We start from the raw sequence: 24954 nt of genomic DNA on the forward strand, positions 1-24954 counted from the left end.
AAACCAAGTGCTTTGTAAAAAATTCTGATGTCAATCCCAAAAGCCCATTTTGAGCTCACTGTCTTAACACAGAAGGCAAGGAGTTAAACCCTTCAGCCTCAGGAAAAGGGGATTAGCAGCCTTGTGTCTGTTTAGTTACTCAGCTCCCTGCCTCTCCAGAGAAAAATATCTTGAAAGATTAGATTACGTAGCTCAGACTGCGCAGCCACAGTGGAGAGAGGGGCTGCTGTCACCTCCCAGCTAAGCCGAGTGCTGGAGGCTAATTTCCCGTAGGTGGTCTGGCCAGATTCCCTGGAGGCCAAGGACTGGAGCAAACAGCCTTTCCTGTCCCCCCAGGGATTACAGAGTGAAAGCACTTTTTAAACCTTAAATTAAAAAACTGAAAGGCCGTGTCCATTCTGCAAACTCTGCGTATTTAATCTTTAAAACAGCAACATATCAAGTGCACTTGAAAGTGACAGACCCCTGCCTTGGACGACGATTGAAAAGTGTTCGCCTTCAAGAAAAATAATCCAAGGAGAGTGACATATGCCTGACAAAATGATTCAAAGGGTGTCCTTCCTCCTCTGGAACCTTCTTCACTTCTCCAGGTGTTAGGGCTGTGGTGGACATTTACAAGGGACGTTCGGAAATTGTTCATACTGTGATAATATAACCTTTCAGGGTCGCCATGGCTTAGCACCCCTAGAATAGGAAAGTGTCCTTGTTTCAGGCATAAAATCAACCACAGGCATGAAGCGGAGAGACGCCACTTTCTGCTGAAGACTGTGGTTGTAATATGTGACCGTGCTCATGTTCTTCAGACTCATGGAGATGGTCAGAGATACCCACGTGGGGCAAAGATCAAACATGGAGCAGAGAAGCTACAACCCATGATGGCTGAAACTGAAAGGTCATGCTGAGGCACCATGACCCCAATTCAAGGCCTCACCCTCCACTTCTGAGCTGTGTGACCCTGGGCCAGTTTCCTGACTTCTCTGAGCCTCCATTTCCTTCTCTGTTCAGTGATAGAAATAGCCTTACCCACTTACAGGTTTGCAGTGAAGATTCAGTGAAACCTTGTACTTGAAGATGTTTTATAAACTGTTATGCAATATTCAAATGGAGCTATTATTGTTCTTACCCAGAAAATGGATTTGTTCGTTCTCTTTTTTTGGCATTCATGCCCAGGAATGACCCAAATACACTTGTCACTCGCTGACTGTGAGGTAGAAGGTAAAGCTTCGTAGGAAAGAAGGTCAGTCTCAGAAATCTACGCAGGAGCCCCCCACCCCCTGGTCCTTTCTCCACCATCACAGCATGTGCTTGACTCTGCTTCCCACCATGTCTTCTCACAAGACTTTCGGGATTAAGCGATTCCTGGCCTAGAAACAGAAGCAAAATTGTCCCATTTCCCAGTGATTCAGATGAAAACTGGTAATAAAATCAGTTACGACTCCAAAAAGAGACACTGGAGAAGAACCAAGCTGGGTTTATAAGGAATTGCACATGAGATGGCACACATATTTACGCTGTCTGAAGGTCGCAATCATGTTATCACATCAAGCTGAAAATGTCACCACTATCCGGAGAGTTGGACATGTTTTATTGGAAATACAATTTTTTCTCTGAATCTGTTATGAATGTGTTCGTTGGCTGGGTTCGACGAACCCAGCGATAAATATCTGAGACCTTTCATTTCAAAGAAAAAGAAAAGAAATCTATGCAGTGATGCCCCTGCTCAAGGCTGACTTCAAGTCTACTGTCCCTTGGCTAGGTGTAATGCAGTGTTCCTGTAGAATCCTGTCCAGTCCGGGCGCAGTGGCTGACGCCTATAATCCCAGCACTTTGGGAGGCCGAGGCACACAAATCACTTGCAGTCAGGAGTTTAAGACCAGACTGTCTCTACTAAAAATACAAATGTTAGCCAGGTGTAGTGGGGCACGCCCTAATCCCAGCTACTTGGGAGACTGAGGCACAAGAATTGCTTGAATCCAGGAGGCAGAGGTCGCAGTGGGCCAAGACCGTGCCACTGCACTTCAGTCTGGGCGACAGAGTGAGACTCCATCTCAAAAATAAATAAATAAATAAATATTTTTTTAAGTAAAATAAAATTAAAATCCTGTCCTGACCCAGTTCGAGATGCTGTCAAGTCCCCTCTTGAACAAGCCCATGTCCTGTCCACTCCCTATCAGGGCTCATGCCCTGAGCCCCTACATACCTTACCTATCTCCCAAGGGCCAGGTACTTGACAGCTGGGGACAAGTCCTAGGCTCTGGAGCCCATGAAACTTTTCAAATTAGTCCACAGGAGCCCACAAAACCTGGTTAAGTCCACTCCACTGACCACACACGAGCTGCTGGCGACCGCTGCTCGCTGTTACTCAGCCCTGGGTGCAGCCTCCTGCCTGGCCCTGCCTGGCAGCCACAGGAGCCCACAAAACCTGGTTAAGTCCACTGCACTGACCACACATGAGCTGCGGGCGACCGCTGCTCGCTGTTACTCACCCCTGGGTGCAGCCTCCTTCCTGGCCCTGCCTGGCAGCCACAGGAGCCCACAAAACCTGGTTAAGTCCACTGCACTGACCACACATGAGCTGCGGGCGACCGCTGCTCGCTGTTACTCACCCCTGGGTGCAGCCTCCTTCCTGGCCCTGCCTGGCCACCACAGGAGCCCACAAAACCTGGTTAAGTCCACTCCACTGACCACACACGAGCTGCTGGCGACCCCTGCTCGCTGTTACTCACCCCTGGGTGCAGCCTCCTGCATGGCCCTGCCTGGCAGCCACTCCCATTTGCAGCTGTAAGTAACATCACCCTGCCCTATCAGCGTGCTGTGTCCTGCCATCAACAAAATCCTTAAATCTTATCAAACACTCAGGTTCTCAAGGAGATCTAAACAAAGACTTCCGCTGCTTCTTAATAATGCTTTTTAATAATGGCAAATCAGTCGGAAGCCAATTTGGTGTCCATCAAAATTTAATGTTACCTCTGCACATAAAAGAGTACAGGGCAGGCCGGGCACAGTGGCTCACATCTCTAATCCAAGCATTTTGGGAGGTGGAGGCGGGTGGATCATCCGAGGTCAGAAGTTTGAGACCAGCCTGGCCAACAATGACCAAACCCCGTCTCTACTAAAAATACAAAAATTATCTGGGCATGTGGCACACACTTGTAATCCCAGCTGCTTGGGAGGCTGAGGAAGGAGAATCGCTTGAACCTGGGAGGTGGAGGTTGCAGTGAGCAGAGATCACGCCATTGCACTCCAGCCTACAAGACAGGAGCGAGACTCCTTCTCAACAACAACAATAAAGAGTACAGGGCAGGCCGGGCGCGGTGGCTCACGCCTGTAATCCCAGCACTTTGGGACGCCGAGGCGGGTGGATCACGAGGTCAAGAGATCGAGACCATCCCGGTCAACATGGTGAAACCCCGTCTCTACTCAAAATACAAAAAATTAGCCGGGCATGGTGGCACGTGCCTGTAATCCCAGCTACTCGGGAGGCTGAGGCAGGAGAATTGCCTGAACCCTGGAGGTGGAGGTCGCAGTGAGCCGAGATGGCGCCATTGCACTCCAGCCTGGGTAACAAGAGCGATACTCCATCTCAAAAAAAAAAAAAAAGAGTATAGGGCAGATAGACATGGGGAGAAATCCTAGACATTTTGTCAAATGGGAAGGGAAAAACTAAGTCCCAGCATTATATGCCCAGAGCCTGTGAGCTGTGGAATGGGGGGACCATTGTTGTTCATTATTCTATCTGCAGCTCCCAGCTTTATACTTGACACATAACAGAGGCTGGGAAATGCCACTGAACCCATTAATAGGTATGATATTTTCCTACTGATGCGGCAACCCACGAGAAAAGGCTTGCTCTCCATACACGTGTGGAAGTGCCCAGGAAAGAGCCATCTAAACCATTCAGGCTTTCATTATCTAGGGAGGAAAGAGGGTATCACCTTTTTCACTGAACTTCGGAATTATTTGAATATTTAACCTTGAAGATATATTACTGCATGGCGTGTATAATCTATAAAACAATCTATAGAGAAATAAAGACTCCACCCCACCAAAAAAAAAGAAAGAAAGAAATGGATTTGTGATTAATAACCTCTGTTGAAGCACAAGAATTCAGGAGTTATTAGAAAAAGGGTCATTAAGGACCCATAATTTGAAACTAAGATTTAAAATTCCAAGAAGAAATTTGTCCCGCACCCTCCTCTCCTCCAACCTTCTAGGAATGGGGAACTGATAAGGCAACTAAAATAAAGAATAATTATGTATTAATCAATAATCAATAATGAATCGAATAAGGGCTGAAGCTAGAAATCAAAGCCCTTCCAGCTTTGCCTTTGTATCGTTATCAATCAATATCACTTTGGTTAATAATAAAAGGCTCAAAATATACAGATGGGGCGAGTCCTGGCGCAGAGCCCTGCAGGAACGAGAATGCAGTGGCCCACTTCTCCCTCATTCCTTCAAAGTGTCTGTACAAGACGAATGGAGAGGTAAGAGAGAAAGTAATTTCCCTCCTCTCTACCCAAGCAGGAAGTATCCCCGAGGTACAGCAAGGAAACTCCGGCGAGCAACAAGGCTTTATCAGAGCATGATAGGCTGGGCACAGTGGCTCATGCCTGCAATTCCAGTGCCTTAGGAGGCCAAGGCAGAAGGATCACTTGAGCCCAGGAGTTCAAGACCAGCCTGGGCAACATGGCAAAATGCCATCTCTACCAAAAAATGCAAAAATTAGCCAGGCATAATGGTATACACCTATGGTACCAGCTATTCAGGAGGCTGAGGTGGGAAGATCACTGGAAGTCAAGGTCTCAGCCAACCGTGCTTGGGCCACAGCACTCCAGCCTAGGTGACAGAGAGAGAATGCCTCAAAATAAATCAATAAATAAGAACATTTTATTCTCAGTACTTCTTCACACACACACACGCACACACACGCACACACACACACACCAGCCAAAGAACTTCTAAAGCAGATTCATTCCATAATCAAGGTTAGGAAAGAAATATCTCCTAGGACACTACTCATGTTTAATGTTGGTTTTCTGTTTGTTTCTCTTAGAGCTCTTACAATCTCTTTCCTGAACAACAGGTGAAACTGTTTTAGGGGATCAGGCAAGGAGATCTTCCACTGACTTTTAGTCAAAAGCTGAGCAGACAGACATTCCAGCAGCAACAGACTCATCCACCAAGACCCATTGTTAGACAAGCACCTGCGGATTTGCAAACCGGTACAGCCACACCCCACACCCGCACCACATTCCTGGGACCACGCCGCAGGTGAGCAGAGCTCCAAGTCTGCAGGGCCCCAATTTATCCACCAACTGCCCACTTTTCCCTGGAGACTCGCAGCTTCTGGGTGTTAGGACTGTTTCTATTCTTGTGGGGATCTATTCTATTGTCTTGCCTTGGCACAAACCCTCCTGGAGCTGGAAAACCCCCAGCTCAACTGGACCTTCAAAGCATCTTCTCTTTTTCCCATCCCAACTCTCCCATGTGTGACCCTTTCCCCACATGTACCTCCTCACCCCTCTCCCTCTCCAAATGCATCCCCATGTTGGGGCTTTTGTATCTTTGGTGAGTTCCCATGTTGGGGGCTTTTGTATCTTTGGTGAATTCTGCCATCTGGTCCAAGCCTTTATAGGCATCCAGGAGGCTTTGGAGGGATATTTGATAAATGATAGTTGCTTTAAATGAGCCAGAACAAAACACAGACAGAGACTTCCCATGGAAAGCTGAGATGTCACTGAGAAATGATTCTTCCCAGAACACAGTGGTGACACGGTGCCCACCCACCTGTCAGCCAATGATGCAGGGTTGGTAGCTCTGAAATGTTGGGTCTCCCCAGCCCAGACACACAGGGCTATCCTCTGGTGACTGCTTCTCCCAAACTAACCATGTGAGTCCATCAGAAGCTGCCATGCTCTCAAAGAAGCCCCCACCATGCTCTGCCACCCTCAGCTCCAGATGTGTCAGTGGCCTGAGGAAGCTGGTGATGGAGGAAAATGAGGCAGGAGTGGAGATGTCACGGAGTCTGGCATTGCTGAGACCCTTCCTGTAGTCTGGTTGCTCAGCTTCAGCTTCCAATCCAGGAATTATTTACTTCCCTGCCTGGATCTTGTTTCTGTCACTTACACCCAAAGAGTTCTGTCGATTCCAGGGTTTTTATTGTGGTAAAATAAGATGCAAAATTTAGGCTGGGCATGGTGGTTCACACCTGTAATCTCAGCAGTTTGGGAGGCCAAGGTGGGTGGATTGCTTGACCCCAAGAGTTCAAGACTAGCCTGGAGCCAGGCACAGTGGCTCATGCCTATAATCCCAGCACTTTGGGAGGCCAAGGTGGGCAGATCACTTTAGATAAGGAGTTCGAGAGCAGCCTGGGCAACATGGCAAAATCCTGTCTTTACTAAAAAAAAAAAAACAAAAATACAAAAAACTAGCTGGGCATGGTGGTGCACCTATAATTCCAGCTACTTAGGAGGCTGAGGCAGGAGAATCCCTTAAGCCAGGGAGGCGGAGGTTGCAGTAAACCGAGATCATCCTATTTGCCCTCCAGCCTGGGCTGTAAGAGTGAAACTCTGTCTCACAAAGAGAAAAAAAAAAGACCAGCCTGGACAACACAGGGAAACCCCAACTCTACCAAAAAGAGAAAGAAAAAAAAGACCTGGGATGTAGTGGCACACACTTGTCCCAGCTACTTGGGAGGCTGAGGCAGGAGGATCACCTGAGCCCAGGGAGGTTGAGCCTGCAATGAGCCATGTATCATTTTACCTATTTTTAACACGCAGAATTCCATGGTGTGTAGCCCATTTACGAAGCTGTGACACCACTGCCACCCTCTAGTTGTGGAGCACCTTCATCATCCCAAAAGGAAGCCCATTCCCTGAGCAGCCACTTCCTGGCCCCTCTCTCCCAGCCCCCGGCAAACACTCACCAGCTTCCTGCCTCTGTGGCTTTGCCTGATCCAGATGTTTCATTCCCATGGAGTCATACAGCATGTGGTCTTTTGTTTAAACCCAGCTTTAGGGCAGTCATGGAGCAGCACTCACTGCTCAGTGGGAGACGGTTTCCCCGCCGCGACAAGGTGCCCTGGGGAGTCCTGGCTGCCCAATTCCTCAGCCTCACCAAGGGTACTTTGCTAAGGCAGGTGGGTGGAGTAGACGGCCGTGTTCCTGTGAAACCGTACCAGTTTGAGTCCTGTCTCTTCCCTTTCATTCACTGAATACACGTAAACATCTATGTGACACCCACTACATGCCAGGTGCTGTATGCAATTGCATGAGATAAATAAGGTGCAGTCAACACCTTCCAAGATCTCAGTAACCCGGGAGGTGGGGCTGGGGGGCTTGGGTCAGTTTTGCCATCTCTTTGAGCCTCTGTCCTAATCTGCGATGGGGCCCATCCTGGCCTTGCAAAACTGTTACGGCATTTCCATGGGGTAATGTGCAGGGCCAAGACTAGGGTGAAGTAAGAGAGGTACCCACGAGTGCAAAATTTCAGGAGGCACTCACTCTCAGAGCCATGTAATGCAGGGTTGGTGCCTGAGAAGAGGTGTCAACTCATTTTACACCTGGGTACCTCACTGTCCTGGCCCTGGCTAGGCCCTGACAAGATGTGCACACACAGTAGTGCCCAGCACAGCAGGCCACCAACAACAGCTCCCTCCAGGCCTGGCATCTCACCGGACGGTCCTCCAGGCCTGGCATCTCCCCGGACGGTCCTCCAGGCCTGGCATCTCCCCGGACGGTCCTCCAGGCCTGGCATCTCTCCGGACGGTCCTCCAGGCCTGGCATCTCCCCGGACGGTCCTCCAGGCCTGGCATCTCCCCGGACGGTCCTCCAGGCCTGGCATCTCCCCGGATGTCCTCTTCCTCTTGGAACATAATCATCTCAGCAAGCGTATGAGACATCTCAGTTTCTGCACTTCCCTCCTACAGATGAGCCTCAGAGAGGCTTAGGACCTTCCCTAAAGCCACAGAGCATGTGAGGGGCCAGCCTGGATCATGAGCCCAACTCCACCCGACCCCCAAGCAGGAGCTTGTCCTCCTAAGAATTAAAGCACTTTTCCTATGTGGTCCCCAAAGTGGGGACATCACCAGCATTAACACATCCCCACCCCCTTTTCCCCACCCTCCAATGAGACAACTACTAATTTCATCGCCCCCGCTTTTACACCTGCAGACTGGGGGGTGAGGAGTCAGCAGCTGGCTCAGGTCCAAGTTCACATGTTGAGGAGCTGAGTGGGGACAGTGATATGGTTGCATGGCCCCCAACACCTGCATTTGGCCCACATACAATGCCAGCTGCCCCTGGTGGATATCCAGGCTTGCCACCATTGATGTAGCCTTGGTCCATGAGACGTCATCATGGGCCACTCAAAAGTTCACTGCCTGAGACACCCTCTCCCAGGATCCTGCCCAGGGCAGTGACTGTGGGCGTTACAGCCTGTGTCTACTGAAGGGGCTGTGCCCACCAGAGAACTCACCTGCAGTGGCATGTGTCCTGAATGAACATGCACACAGCACTGCCCACACACATGCATGTACATGAACACATGTGTACTGGAAAGCAATCCAAAATCCCTAGAAGACCTAGAGAGGTGTGGAGAAGCACATTTCTGATTTTCGCAGACACCCAGTGGCCAGAGACCACTGTTAGGCAGTTCTAGCCTGAAACCCTTGCTCCTCTCGGCCTGTGTCAGCCACAGCTCTCCAGAGAAACAGAACTCACAGGAGGTTTAATATGTGTGCGCATGTGTGTGTGGAGACAGATTTTTGAGAATTGCTCATATGGCTGTGGAAGCCAGCAAGTTTGAAACTGATGGGGCCGGCCGGCAGGCTGGAAACCCAGGCAGGAGCTGATGCTGTGGTCTTGAGGCAGAATTCATCCATCCTAGGAAAATCTGAGTTTGCTCTTAAGGCCTTCACCTGATTGGATGAGGCCCACCCACACTGTCCAGGGTAATCTGCTTCCCTTGAGGTCAACTGATGGGAAAGGCTGACCACATCTACCAGCACCTTCTCATCAGCACCCAGATGGGTGTCCGATTCGACCACTGGGCACGGGAGCCTGGCCACAGGATATGTAAATCTGACCATCAGCCCATCAGGGTCTAAGCCAGGTATCAGAACCCACCAGGGTATAAGAACCCACTCGAGTGTCAGAACCCAGGACCCAGTGATACCAGAGAATCGGAACCCGCTCAGGTTGACACACCAAGGAGTCACACCTGCTTCTCACTCCAAAGCGCTTCCTGTAGACACACTCACGTGCTTTCTCTGATAGGAAATGTGACTGGAGAGGCTCTCCAGCGCACCGCTAAATGTAAACCGTGACTGTACGCATACGCGCCTGTTTATCAGAAGACCCAGGTGCGCCGTGTCGTTTAAAATCCTTTTGTTGGGTTGCTAAACAATGGAGTGTACAAAATGACCAAGCAACAAAAACTTCAAGTTCTAAACTTCAGCTAATTCTCTCATCTCCGCCAAACCTTTCTCTAATAAAAATGACTGCAATGAAAAATTCCTACAGAACAGAAAAACGGCCTGACTCCAGTGAATGAGCAGTATCACCCCAGCCACATCCAACGGAATGAAATGGCACAAGATGGCTGCTATGAGATCCGACCCGCAGAATGAAAATGTGCATGGCCTTGTCCTTACGAAATGAATGGTGGGAACGGAGAAGTCGGCAAAGGAGAGTCATATTAAACTCGAAATCAGGAAGTCAGCTTCTCCTAAGAAAGGCCCCTTCAAATGTTCAGGAGAGTTTGTATAATCGCAAATACATGGGGGGAAAAGTCATAAATACACTTTTCATTACGGTTGAAGAAATGGAAGGCTACTTCGTAAATGTGGGGGTAAAGTCCTCTGCCTTATGAAATGGGGGGATAGGGGAAGGGAAGGAAACATTTGGGATTAAATATTGTCATTTGAGTGGCGCAACTGATGAAAGCCAGGAAATTCTAAACGTGTACGCCGACAATCTGCCACTCCAATTTTACACTCCGGACCCCCGAACAAAAGCTACACTGTGAGGTGCCTGGGGACGGCGCTGGCGTGACTGCAGAGGGAATGGGGCACAGGTTTCCTTTCAATTTAATGACTTTTCAGTGTTGAGTGTGAAAACCAAAATGTTGTTCTGCGAGGCAAGGCGGATGTTCAGCCCTGCCCCTCCCCGAGGCAATCCAGTGAGATGGTTTAGTGACTGGGGACAGTCGTCTTGCCCTGTGTCACCTCGAAGCATTTAAACCCAAAGGTACTCCTACCAACAACATCCCTCCTGCCCTACACATGGATACAGAGGGGCAGCCACATGGTCCCTGGGTACTGAGTCCAGACAACCGTGGCACTGTCCCTGCTGCAGCGAATCAACTCTGGCCACGGCTGACACTGGCTCTCTACAGAAAGCCAAATGCCAGCATGCAGGGAATCAACCCAGGAGGGGACTGTGTGTGTTCGGAGTCAAAGAGCCCCTTAGAATGGCAGCCACTGTTCACTGGTACGCATTCTGCGGGGAAATGACAGAGCGACCATAAGTCACGGCAACCCCGGGGCTCCCTGTGTTTATTTACTGAGTTCAGCCAACAGCCTTCGAAGTGATTTAGATGGCCCTCCAGATAAAACTCTGGGAAATTCAAAAGGGGCTTTTACAGACTTCACCTTGCTGGGGTGATGGGCGCAGGTGGGTGGGAGAAGGCTCACAGGAGGCGTCGGAAAGGGCCTGGGGCCTGAGACCACCTCCCACGACCGCCTCCGAAGTCTAGGGGTGGTTCTCTGAACATAAGACTGGGGTGTCCAAGGGACAGAGGTACCCCAGGCCCCAGGCCCAGGTACCCAGAGCAAAGATCACTCTGCAAGTTGCCTGCCCAAGCCTGAAGCTGCAGAGAGCGCAGGAAGAAAAGTAAAAACACACAAGTCTTGAGACCGTAGGGAGAAACCAAGAGCAATGGCCGGACACAGTGACTCAGGCCTGCAGTTCCCAGCACTTTGGGAGGCTGAGGCCAGAGGATCGCTTGAGGCCAGGAGGCTGAGGCTGCAGTGAACTGTGATTGCACCACTGCATTCACAGCCTGGTTAACAGAGCAAGACTCCATTGCCACACAAAAAAAAGTGAAATGAAAAGAAAGGAGCAGGAGGCCAGGTGTGGTGGCCCACACCTATAACCAGCACTTTGGGAAGCCAAGCCAGGTGGATCATTTGAGGTCAAGAGTTTGAAACCAGTCTGGGCAACATGGTGAAAACTTTCTCTAATAAAAATATGAAAAATTATCTGGGCACAGTGATGGGCACCCGTAATTCCAGCTACTCAGGAGGCTGAGGCAAGAGAATTGCTAGAACCTGGGAAGTGGAGGTTGCAGTGAACTGAGATCACACCACTGCACTCCAGTCTGTACAACAGAGCAAGACCCAATCTCAGAAAAGTAGGTGGGGGGGGCGGGGGGGGGAGCAGGAAGAGGAGACATAAATAGTAGATTTGCTGAATCCTAGGATTCTTTCCCTTTCTGTGCTTTGAGGCTGAATTCTCTGGGCTCTGAGAAAAGCCACTAGGAACCTTGGCAGTGGCCTCCACACTTTTTCAGATGACAGCAATCATTGGTGCGGTTTGTGCTTGTTTCTCACTGTAAGGGATTTCTTTGCTCCAGCCTAAAGTTCTCTGCAACAGCCCACCCCGCACTAATGGGCCCAGGGTATGGCCACACTCAAGGGACCCACCACACACTGCCTGTCCTCCTCCTCCTGGCTGCCCCACAGCCGCTGAGCCACAGAGGACACTTTCCTGCCTTCACACCTCCACCTAGACTGTTCCCTCTGCTCAAATGCACTTCCCACATGACTTCCCCCAAAGAAATCCTAATTGTCCTTCAACACCCAGCTCAAAAGTCATGTCCTCCAATGCACCCAAGACAGAAGAGACCGCACTCTTCCAGTGTTCCCCAGAAACTCCAGAGGGAGCAGGATACACGTATCCCTCTGGGTCTGAGAGACAGGGTCAGGTATTCATCTGTGTGCACTTGGCCCCTGAACACAGCAGGTGCTCCAGAAATGTCAGGCCCATTCCCCTAGAAATCAAAAGGGTTGCATTCTTCAACAAAGTCCCTCTCAGTGGCAGGCATATCTCAGAGCCCCCACCACAGTCTCTGATCATAGCAACCTGCCAGGACCAACACCCCAGTTGAAGTGGGGGCATCCCAGGCAGCAGGCCAGGGCCACAATGCATGTTCACAAGCTCAGTTATAGCCCCTCGATCACACCATGGCACCTGGACTTTCATCTCCATTTCACAGGTGAGGACCTGAGGCTCAGGTGGCCCTGTCACTTTCCTAGGGGCACAGGGCAAGAGGCAAGGACTGTGCACAGCCCAGAGCCACTGTCTCCATCCCTCAGAAAAGCAGCCCCAGGTCTCAGCCCCACCAGCCTTTCCCACAGGATTTCCAGGCAGGGCTCCAAAAAGCCCCTTCCTCACTCTAAGACGGGTCCTCAAAGCTCGAGTGCAGGACCTGAATAGAGGCCTGAACTCACTGAGTTTATTTTCCTTTTCCTTCTAGATAACTGGCCCAAATATCTACTGTCTGTCCTTGATCTCAAGGCAGCATTTTCGGGACTAGCAGGGAAGTCTGTGCTCGCCTTCACTTCGGGCCATACACCGGGGGACAGCACCACCTCCTGGCCGTCAGGGATGTGGCGCCTGCTTGGTGTCGGGCTTGCTGGACCCAGCAGCCATCCTCGGACGTCCTGAGCGACCAGCCTCCCCAGGCCCAGTTAGCAAAGAAAGTAAACAGGGCACAAGGTGCTGCTCATAAGGAAAGCAGACTGGGCTGGCCTCCCCGGGCTCAGGCAGCGATGCAGGAACACAGGTGCTGCCAGGTCAAAGGGTGGGCACCAGCCTGGCCCATGAACCAGAGGATGCGGGCCTTCTGTGGCTGGGAGCACCCCTGAGAGGAGCCTCGGGGAGCTCCAGGAGGAGGACAACCAGGCCAACGGAGCTCCATCCATGAGCAAGATTGGGGGGTCCTGAGGAAAGAACTTGGAGGTACAGGGCAGACAAAATCAGAAGCCAAAGACGCTCAGTGCCCTGGGTACAACCTGGCACCAGAGACACCTCACCAAAATGTCACAATGGAAACAGGAGGAGTCATCAGTGTGTGTGTGCTGGGAGAGGCACGGGTGAGGCAGGGAGGCACGTGTGCTGGCCGTGCACAACAGTGTGTGTGTGCTGGGAGAGGCACGGATGAGGCAGGGAGGCACGTGTGCTGGCCGTGCACAACAGTGTGTGTGTGCTGGGAGAGGCACGGATGAGGCAGGGAGGCACGTGTGCTGGCCGTGCACAACAGTGTGTGTGTGCTGGGAGAGGCACGGATGAGGCAGGGAGGCACGTGTGCTGGCCGTGCACAACAGTGTGTGTGTGCTGGGAGAGGCATGGATGAGGCAGGGAGGCACGTGTGCTGGCCGTGCACAACAGTGTGTGTGTGCTGGGAGAGGCACGGATGAGGCAGGCAGGGCCTGCTGCCCAGAGCTTCCACAGGGCGGGAGAGAGAGCAGGAAGGACACACAAAAGCACATACAAGATGGGGACACATCATTTGTTAAACTAAATTTCCAAGAGAACCCCTCCCTGGCACTTCCAATAAATACTGTTAAAGGAAAGCTAGGGTCCCTGGGAGATAGAGACCACTTGAAACTTTCATTTCATTCATTCACCTGCTCACTCATTCTTTCAGTAAATGTGATGGCACCTCTGTGCCAGGCCAGGTGTTGCAGTGACACTTTATCAGCATCATTGTGTCATTAGATTTTTTTTTTTTTTTGAGATGGTATCTCACTCTCACCCAGGCTGGAGGGCGGTGGTGTAATCCCAGCTCACTATACAACCTCTACCTCCTGGGTTCAAGGAATTCACCTATCTCAGCCTCCCAAGTAGTTGGGATTACAGGTGCACGCCACCACACCCAGCTAACTCATAATTTTAGTAGAGAGAGAGTTTCACAGTGTTGGTCAGGCTGGTCTCAAACTCCTGACCTCAGGTGATCCACCCACCTCAGCCTCCCAAAGTGCTAGGATTACAGGCGTGAGCCACTGCACCCAGCCTGTGTTATTAGATCTTCAGCATAACCCCCATGCGATAGGAATCAGATACAAAAATTGTGTCCCAGAGAGGTTAACTAACTTATCCAAAGTTACACGGCTTCTTAGTAGGAGAGCCAGAATATGAGCCAAGGTTCAGTCCCAAAGCCGAGGTATGAAGTGTACTAAGTTCCCTTCATGCAGAAGGTATTTACTGAGCTCCTATCACAGGGCAGGCAGTGGAGCCAGTCTCAGGGGCTACACCAGGGGCCAGAACGGAGCTGCACCTGCCCACACCGAGCACACGGGCAGAGGGAAGGTGCAGATGCACAGATCAGCAAGAGAACAAGCAGCCAAAAGGAGGCTGGATGCTGAGCAGAGGCAAGAGCTGCCTCCACCCGGCTCACGTCCTATGGCTCTAAGCCTCGGTTTTCCCATCTGGAAACTGAGATAAAAATAAGTTGATGTGAAAATTTAAAAAGATCTGACACCCAGGGCATGATGCCTTGGTACCCCTAAATACTTCACTGTGTATTTCCTGCAAACAAAGACGTTCTCTTTCCCAAACCAGGAGGATTGCTTGGATCCAGTTACTGCTGGATCTGCAGATCTGACTCCCATTTCACCAGCTGTCCCAGTCAAGGCCGGCATACCTAAGAAAGTACGGAATTGGGCGCTGCAGTCCGTTGTCACATCTCTTATCTCTTCAGTCTCCTTCCTCTGGGACATTCATCAGTCTTTCTGGCCTTTCTCTCAGGCCAGTTGTTTTATAGAATGTTCTTCAGTTGGAGTTTGCCTGCTATCTCCCGACGGTTAGACCCAGGGTCTGCCTTCCGGGCAGGAAATCTGCGCAAGTGACATTGCCTCCCTCTCGGTGCAGCATGTCGGAAGGCCGTGAAGTCTGTGTTCGTGCGTGGGTGACACTGATATCGATCAAGCTGATGTCTGCCTGTTTTGTTCACTATAAAGTAAAGACCTCACCCTTTGTAATTAGTACTCTGTGAGGACGTTCTTTGAGACCACATAAAAATCCTGTTATCCACGAAATTTTCACGCGCTAGTTTTCGCAGCTACTGATGACTTTCAAACACCAGTCATGACTACGATGGCGGCCGAACTGTGCTTTTCAATCACGTTCCCTTTCTTCATCCACTGGCTCTGGAGCAGGCCTTCCTCAAGGCAGACTTTCACAGAAGAAATCCGTCTCCCAGCATCCGTCTGGTCCCTACAATTCGTTCTCCCCACAATACTCAGAGAGGGCTTCTACATAAGAAAGCCGAAACATGTGCTTCACGTGCAAGAGAGTGAAGGGGGAACCCCCACCCCACTCCGTACAGAAAAAATCAACTCAAGGTGAATCAAGCCTTTAAATGTAAGAGCCCAAACTTTAAGCTTCTAAAACACAAGGATACATATTCATGACTTTGGGGATTTCCAAAGGATTCTTGGCTATGGCGCCAAAACCACAAGCAACAAAAGGAAAAAAAAAAAACATAAACCTGATCAAACCTAAAAAGCTTCAGGGGACACTATCAAAGAGGGAACAGACAATGCACAGATGGAAGTAAACACTTGCAATATCTTGTACGAAGCATCTTGTCGTATATGTACTATGAGATCTGGGCCTAGACTATATCAATAATTCTGAAAACTCAATAAGCAAAAGATGAATAACCCAAGTAGAAAAGTGGTAAAGCATCTGAATAAACATTTCCTCAAGAAAAGATAAGCAAATGGCCAGTAAGCACATGAGACAATGCTCATCGTCACCAGAATCAGGGAGGCGTAAACGACACCACAGTGAGATGCCGCCACCCCTTAGGTTGGCCGTAGTCAAAAGTCAGACAACAGCAAGTTGGGACTAAGGATGTGGGGAAGGTGGTGGGAACCTAAGAGTGCAGCTGCTGGAAAACCACCTGGCCATTCCTCTGAAGGTCACACGCAGAGCGACCCTGCAACCCAGCATCTGCCCTCTCCCACGCATGTGCCCCCAGCAAATGCAAACCTCTGGCCACATAAACACTTGCACACACATGTTCACAGCAGCACGATAGCTGAGAGGTGAAAGCAACTGATAATGTCCAGTAACTGATAATGGGTAAACAAAATGTGGTCCATCCACACACACTGGAACATTACTCAGCCGTAAAAAGGAATGGAGTTCTAGGACATGCTCCATCCTGCGTGAGCCTCAGACACATGCTGCCAGGTGGCAGAAGCCAGACACCAAAGGCCACATAGTGTATGGTTCTATTTCTATGAAATGTCCAGAACAGCTAAATCTGTAGAGACAGAAAGCAGGGGGCTGGGGGAGGAGAGAATGGAGGGTGGTGATGGCTAAGGGCATGGAGTTTCTCTTGGAGGTGATGAAATGTTCTAAAATGGATTGTGGTGATACTTGCCCAACTCTGTGCATGTACTAAAACCATTTAATCACGCATGATAAATGGGTGAATTATATTTTACGTGCATTATATCTCAATAAATTTGTTACCAACAACAAAAAAAAAAGTCATCACCCTTCTGTAAACCATCCGATGGCTTGCCACTCAAAGCTGAGGCTCCTGCCGTGGCCTATCTCCTCCTGGGCACTCCCCTGTCCCCCTCGGCACTCCCCTGTCCCCCTCCACTCTGCTGCAGCCACATTGGCCCCACTGTTTCTTGTACTCCACACACTCATGCCCTGGGTCTTGCCCCGCATTCACGGCTGCCTCTGTCCAGGGCACTCTTCTCCCAGATAGCCATGCGGCTTGCTCCATCCATTCCTTCAGCTCTGCCCAAACGCCACCTTATCAGAGAGCACTTCCTGGAGCAGTCCCTATAAGCTCACACACACCCTCACTCACACACACACTGGGATGCAGCCTGCACACACAACAGCCCCCAGCTCCCTGGTCCCTCTTGACCCACACTGAACCTCAGTTCAGCAGTGTCAGCAAAAAGAGAAGGACTGTGCCAACTTTGTTCTCTGCTGACTCCTTGGTCCCTGGAACAGTATCTGATACATAGTAGGTGCCTGATAAACACTTGTTCAATAAATGAATTAATGAAAACCACACACACACACTCTCACACACATACTCACACTCACACACACACTCTCTCTCACACACACACTACGGTGCTTACATTCAAGACAACAGTCACTTTAAGAGAGAAAACTAATATTGCACCGGCATTGAGTTCCCCGCAATGACCATCCTTTAGATTAGTGTTTTCACAGCACAGAGCTTGGGAAATTCCAAACCTGGAGTTTGCTGCTCACCAAGACTCTCAACAGTTGCCAGCATCAGGCCCAAGACCCACTATAGTAAGACCAAAGTGAGCATTTTCATGCACTCCTGGGTGGGGAGTGAACATTGGAACTATCTTTCCAGGGGGTGATTTGTCAACCATAAGCCTTAAACCTGGGTACATCCCTTTACCCAGGAAAGATTTTCTAGGAAACTACACCAAGGAAATATTCACAGATTTACATAAAGATTGGACGACAGAGATGTTTCTCGCAGCAGTGTTTGTAATCTCAAAAGATGGGATGTAACCCAAGTGACTCACGTTAGTGATTAAATGTGTCACAGTGCACCAGACCATGCCACGGAATACGTGCTTCCGAAGATGAAATCATAAAGGAACTTTGAAATGGAAATGAGTCACAGCATATTGTGTAGTAGCGGAAAATAACTGGTTCTACAATATTATGTAGATATAACTAATAAAGGACTTGTATCCAAGATATAAAAAGAATGCTTACAATATAAAAATAAAATGATAACTAATTTTAAATGGGGCAAAGGACTGGGTGCAATGGCTCATGCCTGTAATCCCAGCACTGTGGGAGGCCGAGGCAGGTGGATTACCTGAGGTCAAGAGTTCAGGACCAGTCTGGTAAACATGGCGAAACCCTGTCTCTACTAAAAATACAGAAGTTAGCCAGGCATGGTGGCGGGTGCCTGTAATCCCAGCTACTCGGGAGGCTGAGGTAGGAGAATCGCTTGAACCTGGGAGGCGGAGGTTGCAGTGAGTCAAGATGACACCACTACACTCCAGCCTTGGAGACAGAGAGACACTCCGGCTCTAAATAAATAAATTAATAAATAAAATGGGCAAAGCATTGAAGAGATGTTTCTCTAAAGAAGATTCACAAGTGGTTAGATGCCAGTAAGCACATGAGAGCACATGAAGAAAATGTGAGTCACAGTTGCAATGAGACACCACACCGTGTCTGTAAGAGTGGCCAGAATCAGAAAGAAAGGAAATAGTTGGTAAGGATGAGGGGAAATAGTAATCCACAAGTAATGCTGGTGGGAAGGCAGCAGTGGAGCCGCGACTGAAAACAGCGTGGCAGTGCCTCAACATGTTAGCTATAGATTTACCGTATCAATCATCAATTCCACTCTTAGATATATACCCAAGAGAAACGCAAACCTCTGTCCATATAAAAACATGTACATGGGCTGGGCACAGTGGCTCACCCCTGTTATCTCAATGCTTTTGGAGGCCAAGGCAAGAAGATCACTTAAGGCCAGGAGTTTGACACCAGCCTGGGCAACAGAGCAAGACTCTGTCTCTAAAAAAAATTTTTTCTTTAAATTAGCTGGATTTGATGGTACAAGCCTGTAGTACCAGCTACTCAGGAGGTTGAGGCGGGAGGATAGTTTGAGCCAGGGAGGTCGAGGCTGCAGTGAGCTACGATTGTACCACTACACTCCAGCTTGGGCAACAGAGCAAAATGCCATCTCTTAAAAAGAAATAATATGCCTACAACCCTAGCAATTTGGGAGGCCGAGGCGGGTGGATCACCTGAGGTCAGGAGTTCGAGATCAGCCTGGCCAACATGGTGAAACCCCGTCTCTATGAAAAATATAAAAATTAGCCAGGCGTGGTGACGCATAACCCATAATCCCAGCTCCTCAAGAGGCTCAGGCAGGAGAATCCCTCTAACCCAGGAGGCAGAGGTTGCAGTGAGCTGAGATCGTGCCACTGCCTCCAGCCTGGGTGACAGAGCGAGACTCCATCTCAAAAAAAAAAGCATCCATTGAACACCGGCCTTGTGGTAAAGGAGAGAGGGTGATACAGATTGTTGCAGTTAATTCTTATGACAAACATTTTTCATTCTTTTTCATGCACAAGGAAACCAAGTCTCAGACAGGCTAAGTGTCCTGCCCAGCTGGGATGTGAACCTGGTCTGTCTGATCCCAGAGTCAGCAGTCCTAACACTGCCCACATAGATCTCTCCCTTTTCACCTCAGAAACATCAAGCTGTAGCCTCTATGAGCACATAAAGAATGTATCAGAGATTGTTCTCAATGCTGGCCTAGACTCAGAAAAACCCTGCTCACTCTGATCCGAGTAAGCAGGAGACCAGTGACCTGCTGCCTATAAGTAAGCAGGAGACCAGTGACCTGCTGCCTATAAGTAAGGAGGAGACCAGTGACCTGCTGCCTATAAGTAAGCAGGAGACCAGTGACCTGCTGCCTATAAGTAAGCAGGAGACCAGTGACCTGCTGCCTATAAGTAAGCAGGAGACCAGTGACCTGCTGCCTATAAGTAAGCAGGAGACCAGTGACCTGCTGCCTATAAGTAAGGAGGAGACCAGTGACCTGCTGCCTATAAGTAAGGAGGAGACCAGTGACCTGCTGCCTATAAGTAAGCAGGAGACCAGTGACCTGCTGCCTATAAGTAAGGAGGAGACCAGTGACCTGCTGCCTATAAGTAAGCAGGAGACCAGTGACCTGCTGCCTATAAGTAAGCAGGAGACCAGTGACCTGCTGCCTATAAGTAAGCAGGAGACCAGTGACCTGCTGCCTATAAGTAAGCAGGAGACCAGTGACCTGCTGCCTATAAGTAAGGAGGAGACCAGTGACCTGCTGCCTATAAGTAAGCAGGAGACCAGTGACCTGCTGCCTATAAGTAAGCAGGAGACCAGTGACCTGCTGCCTATAAGTAAGCAGGAGACCAGTGACCTGCTGCCTATAAGTAAGGAGGAGACCAGTGACCTGCTGCCTATAAGTAAGGAGGAGACCAGTGACCTGCTGCCTATAAGTAAGCAGGAGACCAGTGACCTGCTGCCTATAAGAAATAAATATCAAAGGCATAGACAAGCTTGAAATAAAAGCATGGTTCTGGCAATGCTAGAGTAATAAATACCAGACTCATCCTCCCATACTATACAGCTGAGAAAATGAGGTGAGCCCCATGAAATAAAATAGGTGGTGACAGAAAGAGAGAGAACGCCCTTCTCATGCACATCAGTAGACTCCACACAGTGGAGGAAAGGACCAACAAACTTGAAGACAGCATAGCAGAAACTATCCAAACTAAACACAAGGAGGAAGGAGTCGGGGAAGGGGATGGGGAGGAGGTGAAGGAGAAGATGACGAAGAAGAGAAGGGGAGGGGAAGGAGTCGGGGGGAGGGGGAGGAGTGGGGAAAAAGGAGGAGGGAAGGGGGAAGGAAGAGGTGGAAAGGAGAGAAGAGGGGGAAGGGGAGGATAGGGAGGGGAAGAGGAGGGAGGGGGTAGGAGGGCAACAATGATGACAATGATGATGTTTTAAAAACCCTTGGGATGACATAATCTAACACACATGTGACTGGAATCTGGGGAGGAAAAAGAGGGAGCAATAATGGTGGAAGATATATTTGCAGTCAATGGCTGAGAATTTTACAAAATTAAAGACATCAAGTCACAAATCCAAAAAGATTAGAGAACGCCTGGCAGGATTTTAAAGACACATAATACTTAAACTACTAAAAAATAAAGAGAGGCCAGTCGCGGTGGCTCATGCCTATAAATCCCAGCACTTTGGGAGGTTGAGGTGGGTGGATCACGAGGTCAGGAGTACAAGACCAGCCTGGCCAACATAATGAAACCCCAACTCTCTAAAAATACAAAAATTACCTGGGCATGGTGGCACGCACCTGTAGTCCCAGCTACTTGGGAGACTGAGGCAGGAGAATCACTTGAAACCAGGAGGCAGAGGTTGCAGTGAGCCGAGATCACACCACTGCACACCAGCCAAGGAATAGAGTGAGACTCTGTCTCCAAAAAAGAGAGACAGATAAAGAGAACATATTTAGGGCAGCCCAGGAAAATAAAGAGCAAAGTTAAGAATGACAGCAGATTTCTCATCAGAAACTATGTAATCCAGAGGCTAAACGAAGCGTCATCTTTAAAGTGCTGAGAGAGAAATGTCAGCAAAGACTTCTGCCATAGTGAAAAATATCTTTTATGAGTGAAATTTCTTTCTTTCTTTCTTTCTTTTTTTTCTTGTTTTTTGAGACGGAGTTTCGCTCTTGTTGCCCAGGCTGGAGTGCAATGGCGCGATCTCGGCTCACCGCAACCTCCGCCTCCTGGGTTCAGGCAATTCTCCTGCCTCAGCCTCCTGAGTAGCTGGGATTACAGGCACGTGCCACTGTGCCCAGCTAATTTTTTGTATTTTTAGTAGAGACAGGGTTTCACCATGTTGACCAGGATGGTCTCGATCTCTTGACCTCGTGATTCACCCACCTCGGCCTCCCAAAGTGCTGGGATTACAGGCGTGAGCCACCACACCCTGCCGAGTGAAATTAATTTCTTAATTGCAGAAAAATAAAATCTGAGGTGACTATCAGTATACTTGTGCTACAATAAATTAAAGGAACTTTTTCAGTAGAAGGAACAAGAAACCAGAAACTTGGTTCTATACACAGAAATGAAGAGCTCTGGAAACTGTTCAAATGAAAGTTTGTATGAAAAAACTTTTAAATCACTCTAAAATATTTAACATCTAAAGCAAGCTTGTCCAACCCACAGCCCACAGGCCACATGCAGCCCAAAACAAATTTGTAACCTTTCTTAAAACATGATCAGATACTTTTTGTGATTTCTTTTTTTAGCCATCAGCTATGGTTAGTGTTAGTGTATTTTGTGTGTGGCCCAAGACAATTCTTCTTTTTTTTTTTTTTTTTTTTTTGCGGCGGAGTTTCGCTCTTGTTACCCAGACTGGAGTGCAATGGTGCGATCTCCGCCTCCTGGGTTCAGGCAATTCTCCTGCCTCAGCCTCCTGAGTAGCTGGGATTACAGGCACGCGCCACCATGCCCAGCTAATTTTTTTTGTATTTTTAGTAGAGACGGGGTTTCACCATGTTGACCAGGATGGTCTCGATCTCTTGACCTCGTGATCCACCCGCCTAGGCCCAGAGAAGCCAAAAGATTGGACAGCCCTGGTCTAAAGCAAAACTAGAAGCAAAGGAGTACGGATTCATAAGCGCATGTATGACAACAATAGACAAACAATGGAAGGGAGAAATTGGAATTATGAAGCTCTAACATTTTACATGTATAATACTTATTTGTAGGTAGACGGTGAAAAATTAAAGATGGATGTATACTATAAGCCCTGGGATAGCCAAAGAGATATAATTAACTGTTGAATACAAATACAATTAAACAGGTTTAAAACTTAATAACAACACTGGCCAGGCACAGTGGCTCATGTCTGCAATCCCAGCACTTTGGGAGGCTGAGGTGGGCAGATCACTTGAAGTCAGGAGTTCGAGACCAGACTGACCAATATGGTGAAACCCTGTCTCTACAAAAAATACAAACATTAGCCACGTGCGAAAGTGGGTGCCTGTGATCCCAGCTACTTAGGGTGCTGAGGCAGGAGAATTGCTTGAACCTGGAGGCTGCAGTGAGCCAAGGTGGCACCTTTTCACTCCAGCCTGACAGAGTGAGACTCCATCTCAATAATAACAACAACAGTACAAGTGCAGTCATGTGCTGTGGCATTTGTAACACGTGCAGGAGTAGAATGTGTAAGGAAATAGCATGAAACTAAGGATAGGAGAACTTTTTACCCTTCTCTCTTTGACCAACCGCACACCTGTAAAATGAGGAGAAAGTCTGTGTCATAGGATGATGGAAAGCTAAAATGAGGAGAAAGTCTGTGTCATGGGATGATGAAAAGCTAAGTGACTTCACACACGTACAGTACCGAGCCGTGCACCCGACGTGCGGTGAGTGCTTGGTAAATACTTGTTAAGCGACAAGTGAATTGTTTAGTGTCACACATTTATTCATTATAAGAGAGTTAGGGTCTCTCCCTAAAAAGCTGAACAGAGATTTCCTATACGGGGCTCACCGGGAAGCTGGTTAACTGCCAACAGGCATTGTGTCTTCAAGCCCTGGTCTGGAAAACAGTCCATCATCAATTTTACCTCCCAAGACTCGGTTCCCTCCCCGGAGCTTGTAAGTGAGGCAGACGGTGGAGTTAGTAATGGCAGTCAGGAAAAATAAACTTGCCGAGAGAAAGGGACAAAGAGAACCACAAACAGCTTATGTCGAGAAAAGGAATGTTTTCATCTCCTTGACATCTGTAATCCACATTTATCCTGCGATGAGCAATTGCACTTCTGTGTCTGACCTTGGGAAGACCCTAGGAAGTCTGGCTGGTTTGAAGACAAATGTATAAACCACACACAAATTTCACAGTGAACCAGCCAATAAATATTCTCCAACCTGCCCTTGACATGTAAATGTGTCCATGAATCATAACAGCTTTATGCCCAAATCCTAGACCTAGGAGCAGTCAGTGAAGTCCATGGAAGGATGTTCAAATGGGGTGTTGGTCAATGGCCCATTTTCCACTTTGCATAGGAGAAACGTGACCCTACTTGGATCGAAAGGGAGTTGTGTGAGCAGAGGAGGTTTGTGGGAAAGCCCAGGACATGGAGGGGAGGAGCAGGTCAATTTCTGCGGTTGGCATGTTGGACACTCCATGCCCTTGATGCCATTTTGCTCCAGCAGTTTCTGCACCAACCAGCTGTGCAAAGGTGAAGCCATCACCCTGCCTGGCTGCACCATGTACATCTTGCTTTCAACCCAGCCTCTCTGGCACCACCTCATGGGACACCTGCAGAAGCCGTCCAGCCACAGAAATGCCAAAGACAGCCGGCACCAGTGCGGGAGAGAGCAGTAACTCCCGTGGAGTTTCCTAAGTGCAGCCTGCACACATCCTCAGAAAGCCCCTGGCAGAATCGAGTCCCAGCTGCCCACCAGCACAAGCGGCAGCCCTGGTGGAGCTGCTTCTCCTCCTGCCACTTCCCCCATGGGAGCATTCTGCTGGAAGACCAACTTGCGGAATTTACCAAAAATGCACTTACTTTAGCTCGTTATAATGTATGCAGTAATTTATATTGGATGGGATGGTTTTGATAGATTTTGAAGATTTCTGCAAAGCTCTAAGTAACTGGGTTTTTCAGGGGGTGGGGCTTATTTTTGAGACAGGGTCTCGCTTTGTCACTCAAGCTGGAGTGCAGTGGCGCAGCCATAGCCACCCGCAGCCTTGACCTCCCAGGTTCAAGAGATCCTCCTCAGCCTCCTGAGTAGCTGGGACTACAGGCATGTGCCACCATGCCTGGTTAATTTCTTAATTTTTGTAGAAACAGGATCTCACTATGTTGCCCAGGCTGGTCTCAAACTTCTGGGCTCAAGTGAACTGCCCTCCTTGGCCTTCCAAAGCTCTGGAAGTGTAGGCATGAGCCACCACACCTGGCCCCTAGGTAACTAATTCTTATTTTGTCTTCTTAATAGCATTTCCTCAGCAAAAGGAGAAAGGTATACAGGGGACTTGGCACACACAGGGGTCTAGGCTACTGATGCTGGGAGGGGCAGTGGGCGACACCCCCACCCTCTTGCCCTTACAATCCTGCAAAGTTGGGAGCCCTGCTCTGGTCGCTGCCAGCTTTAGGCATCACCTCTGATTCCCGATGGCACTGGGGCTTCCATAGCCTCCCCTATAAAGAGGGGCTGCTGACCCCGTCTGCCCTCGGAGATAGTAACGAGGGCAGAGTAGGACGCCAGATGGTTAGCTCTTACTGCAGCAGGAGTTTGGTCCACATGGGATGCTCTTATCGTTACTG

The sequence above is a fragment of the Callithrix jacchus genome, chromosome 20 (assembly GCF_049354715.1).
Source record: "Callithrix jacchus isolate 240 chromosome 20, calJac240_pri, whole genome shotgun sequence".
Taxonomy (NCBI): Eukaryota; Metazoa; Chordata; class Mammalia; order Primates; family Cebidae; genus Callithrix; species Callithrix jacchus.